Source organism: Elgaria multicarinata, chromosome 8 (genome assembly GCF_023053635.1).
Source record: "Elgaria multicarinata webbii isolate HBS135686 ecotype San Diego chromosome 8, rElgMul1.1.pri, whole genome shotgun sequence".
In the NCBI taxonomy this organism is placed as follows: Eukaryota; Metazoa; Chordata; class Lepidosauria; order Squamata; family Anguidae; genus Elgaria; species Elgaria multicarinata.
The window spans coordinates 32,471,941-32,477,420 of record NC_086178.1 but is presented as its reverse complement, the minus strand read 5'-3'; positions in this window follow the sequence as shown (position 1 = coordinate 32,477,420).

Here is a 5,480-nt window from a genome sequence, read left to right as displayed (position 1 = left end):
TCTGTGTAATCTTAAACCAACAGGTCTCTCAGCAACTGTGAACAAATGAAACGCTAGAAAACAGAACACAACACAAGGAAGCAGGTCAAGATGTGAAATCACACATGTGTATCTTTAACTGGAGGACTTGTTTAGTTTAAAGTCTATCTTGGGAGCTCTGAAAAAAAGGCTGCAAACTTTTTTAGAAAACAATGTGCAGTTAAAAACAACAGCTCTCAACTAATATAGCTTTTTTAAAAAATCCTTCACAGCTCCTTGTTTTTAGTGAAGGTGGTAAGAAATGGGGGAGGGATTTGACAGGTATTAAAATCTGAAACCTGACACACTGCTGAGCTATTCTTACAAATAAATAAACCCGCAGTTTCATTATTTAGGGCATTCATAAATCTGCTTGTGATTTGTCTGTGCCAAATAACACGTCAAGTCCTTCTTTGCCAAGTAAATTAGGCCTAAAAAAAATTAAGGAGTTTAAGACGATGACTGCCTTGGTTAAGAAAGCTAATAAGCAACAGCAGTACTGATAGCAGTTAAACTTTAACCTACTTTCCTCCACTTTTTTTGGAGTATGAAAGAAATGCTCCCAGTTTCTTCTCTTCTTTTCTGCTATCTGTAATGCTCCAGGACCAGTAGACCAGTAAACAGTAGATTAGAGTGAAACAGGGTCTTGCATTGGGGGGGGGGGGAAGAGCATTTACTATTTGGATAGATTACTGCCTTGGTAAATCTCAAGAACAGAGGGTGGCATAGTAAATAAATCCTTCAATCCTATAGTTCCTGGGATGAGATTCCACGACCCTTAGGATACTAGAGACCTCTCTCACCATTGGCAAAGAGGTTAGTCCAGCACTAGAGGCCTCTCTGATGGAGGGGTGGAAATCTCTGCTGCCGTCTCTCCAGTCATTGCTTTGATAGTAGTAGAAGGCAGATTGTCAAGGGCAGATTGAGGGAGGCCTTGGTTCCATAGCATCCAAAGTCCTCATGTTTCCTTGAGAAACACACACCTCGAAGCAGCTCAGAACCTACAGCAGCCCTGGAACTGGCGTACTTAACCTCCCCCCTGCCATCCCTAATTTCAATCAATGGGATTTTTTAAAAGCATGTCATGGCAGTGACACCGCAAAAAAAATCCTACCCCACTTTCCACCTTGGCTGCAATGAGCTGATGGGGCATAGGAAGTGGCAGAAGCTACAACATGGATTCTCCCTTCCATACACCATTGGATGGCTCTGCCCAAAACATTTTTAAACTGGAATTAGTTCAACCCTAACAGCTGCATCTCTGGAACAAGGACTTGAGTTAATACAGAGCATATATAGTCCTTTCAAATGTGCAAAACACCCCTTAATAATACTTACTGACTAATCATGGGAGATAGCATAGGTGTAGTGATCATTGTGTCGGATTAAGATTCAAATCCTCACTCAGGATTCAAATCCTCACTCATCCCTGAAGCTCATTGGGTAATTTTGGGCAAGTCACCATTTCTCAGCCTAACCCTACCTCACAGGGTTGCTGTGAGGATAAAAAGAGAATTTAGTGTGTCACTCTGAGCTCCTTGGAGGAATGGTGTGATAAGAACATTAGAATGTAAGCCTATGTGGCAGGGTGTTGCTGTTTTATTCTTTTACTATGTACAGCACCATGTACACTGATGGTGCTATATAAATAAATAATAATAAGTAGTACATAAGAAGAGCCATGCTGGATCAGACCAAGGGGCCATCTAGTCCACCATTCTGTTCACACAGAGGCCAACCAGCTGTCCACAGGAAACCCATAAGTAGGACATGAGTGTGACAGTACACTCTCACCCATTTCCCTCAGCCACTGGTGTACATAAGCATACTGCCTCTGATACTGGAGTTGGCATACAGCCATCAGGACCAGTAGCCATAGATATAATGCAACTAATTATAATCATTGTTATTCTTAGCTCCAGTCTCTCTTACTCACTGTACTACAGTAGCTCTCAGTGTCACATTTCTCATTGACTTCTTACAGATCATCACCATGTGTGAATACTGTTGGGAGATCTGCTCTTAATTTCTATTTTCTCCCCCCTTCATGCACGTGGGCTGTCATATATCCAAGTAGCTAGTGGATGCACATACAACCTACATCAGCTAACATGCACAGTCTACATCAATCGTTTGATCAAAATGGTGTTTGGTGAAAGAGGGAGAAGAGTCCAGAAATTGGCTTCAGGAAGCCTTTGAAAACAATGAACCGATGTACCTTTTCCCTCTTCTGCTCTCACCCCACTTCACCTTGCAGTCAATGTCAACCTATTTCAATGAGCCTGGCTCTTGCAAAGAAGCTGTAGATCAGCTTCCCCCAATCTGTTTTTTTGGACTACAATTCCCTCCCACTATGGCTAATGATGAAGAATACTGGGAGTTGTAGTCGAAACATCTGGAAGGCACTACGTTGGAAGAAGTCTGCTATAGAGGCACAACGATTTTAAGAAAGCAACATAAGAAGTTAAAATTCCTAATAAATATCCTTGCCGTTGTCTCTCAGCGCATCATCTACATCAGATTACAAATAACTCCCAGCTGTTGCAGCAAAAACGGAGTTCTGTAGCACCTTAAGGAAGGACTAACCAATTTATTACGGAATAAACTCTCGTGGGATACGGTCCACTTCCTAAGTTAGCAGGTTGACTTTTGCATAGTTCTTAGTAAACTTAAATGAAATTAAAGGAGCCCAAAGCAAGGCAGGACAAGGAAAGAAAAAGAATGGATATCCATCTGAATGGACCCCCCTCCTTATATATTAAAATCCACCGAAAGAAAGTGAAACGGATAGCCATACCTGCACTTTATTCCCCCCAGTTATTTCTCAATAGCTCTCTTCCAGTTGGGGCTGTGCAGGTAGCTTCTTTCTCCCGCTCCTAAGATACTGCTAATAATAAATGGAAAGGAAAAAGTTCACGAGGAGTCGAAGGACGCGCGCGCGGGTCTGAGGGAGAAGCAGTTGCAGAGGTGAGTGGATGGAAGTTTCTGAGGAAACACCCACCCAGCCACCCCAAAACACGCCCCAGCCCTGGAGCAGGCGGGGAGAGCGGGCTGGCCTTGCAAAGAGCCGCGTACGCCCGCCCGCACGCCCACCCGCTGGCCGTAAAGTGGTCCCAGTCCCCTCGCGTCGGGCGCTTGCCAGGTCTCTGGGCTTCCCCGGGTAGCCCCGCATCGACCTGCAGCCCAAAGAGACGTCGGGGCGGGGGGAGCCCTTGGCAAAGCCCTCGGCTCTCCAGACGTGCGCTGGCTCGCTGGACTTGGCTAGTGGCGCCTTTTTGCATCCTCGCCACTTCGGTGGGAAGGTCTGGACTCGGAGGCTCCGCCACTTGTCGCCCGCGCCTGGCTGGAAGGAAGCCTGCCTGCGCGCGCTTTGTTTTCGCTTTGCGGGTGAGGAGAACCCAGGCCGCGCTCGGCTGGTTTCTCCTTCTGCGCCCCTTCAGCCCTTCCCAGAGAGCCGCTTTCCCCTCGAGTTCTCTCTAACTCCCACAGGACTGCTGTACTTCCTTCAAAGCCTCCCGCCAGTTCTTGGCCCTGCCTCGCCACTTTGCTTCCTGCCTCCCATCCTTCTTGCACAGCTCCGTCCATCCTCCCAGCTCTTAAGCGGCGTCTCCCCCACCTCCCGCGCGCGCCCCCATAGCCGTGCCAGAGCTGAGAGAAGAGGGAGTCATAAAGTGGGAAGGTGAGGAGTGAGCGAAGAAAGGAGAGAGGCAATACGTGCCTTTGCAAGCACGCCTTTGCTAGCATGCCGATACTAGGCGAGACTTTAATTCCAGTTTATTCTTCTTTGTGGGTTCCTGTTCTCACGCACAAGCTAACTCTACCCCTTCCCTTTGACTCGGCATTCTATTTCTCTCCTCCATGCATCCCACCCCTTTAATATGCCTCTCTCTGCACAACCAAAGCTGGTCCACCTGGTTATCTGTTTGGTTCTTAATTCAGCCTCGAGGCTGACTGTGTGGAATGAAACATCCTTTACTATTACCCCAATTCACCTCCCATTTCCCCCGCCCGCCCACCACAATTCTTTCCTTGCTAGCTCACCAGGCATTCCATATTTTCCCTAAGTTTTACTTAGGCTACAACCCTATGCCACTCTAGCAAGTGTGGAAGTTCCATTGGAATAAATGGGCATCATTTCTGAATATCCATAGGATCACACTGCAAGCATACTTAGGATCGTGCTTAGTTTTCTCACTCCAGCACTGCCCCTTCTATATATAATTTGACTGTTCACACGCCAACAAATTCAAGTGTTGAAATAATGAATCTCTTCGCTTCCTACCCAACTAATATTGAATAAAGCCATGGTTGGCACCTATAATCAGGCGGAGTCAGTTACCATGTCCAGTGGATGTTGGACTTCATTTCTTTTTTAAAGAAAATTGAGATTAATTTATTGTCTTTATTTATTTATTTTACTATTGGGAGAGTGCTATTTTCACCCTGTGATTCTGGTGCCAAAATATCTTTGTCCAGCTCATTTGCAACCTATTGATCTGAATGTGTCTTTATGAAATCCCCATTTATTATTTGCCGCTCTACTTTGCTAAGTACTCTAGCCAGGGTTTACATTTAAAAATGATGGGAAGGGTATTTTCTTAAAGAAGAACCAAGTTACTTTTAGTTCTGATGGTGTATCTGATCTATTAAAAGAAAGAAAGAAAAAAGATTCTGGAATCCTCTAGGGAAATGTGTGTGTTTTTAAATGTACCCATTCTCTCTCTCTCCCCCCCCCTTTATTTATTCTCCAGCAATTGTTAACATTTTTGGATATTACACTCATTTTATAGCTTCACTTTTAAGAATCTAAGAGTTTCAATTCAAGTGTCTCATGCCTAAAAGTATTGCCACACCCACGATACTAGAAAGCAGAAGGTTGTCCAAGTTCATTTTTTAAAAAAAAAGAACATTTTTTTTTGCTTGCACTATTTGGACATTTTTAAATATACTTAATAACACAGCAGAAAAGAAGTTGATAGTACTTTTTTTTAAAGAAGTAGAAATCTTCAGTAATGCTTACAGAGTGCAGTGGGTACAATAGAAATGTCCCCCCCCCATTCTTCCCTTTGTCCTCACCTTCTGCCCAACTACACCCTGTAAATCTCTACCAGACAGTGGGTATTCTAAGACTTGCCTTCTACTGAGACTCAGCAGTAGGGTAGCCATGTTTCCTGTTTTACAGATCCCCTATTTGAAGGGCTGTCAGAGAACAGTCCTCTATTTGAAGGTATCCTCTATTTGAAGGGCTGTCCAGTTTAAAAAATAATGAAGCATAAGGATGGGAAATGGACTTTGAAGATGCCTTTCTATAGTTAGCATCAGGGCAAAAGATTTGAGCGGTGACATAGGTCACCTGGTCAGTCTTCCTCGCTATGGTACATTCTATTGTCTTTCTATATGGTTCGTTCCCGAAATGAGTGGAAAAGCTCATCTTGAGGTTTCCCTTAAGAAGCACTAAATCT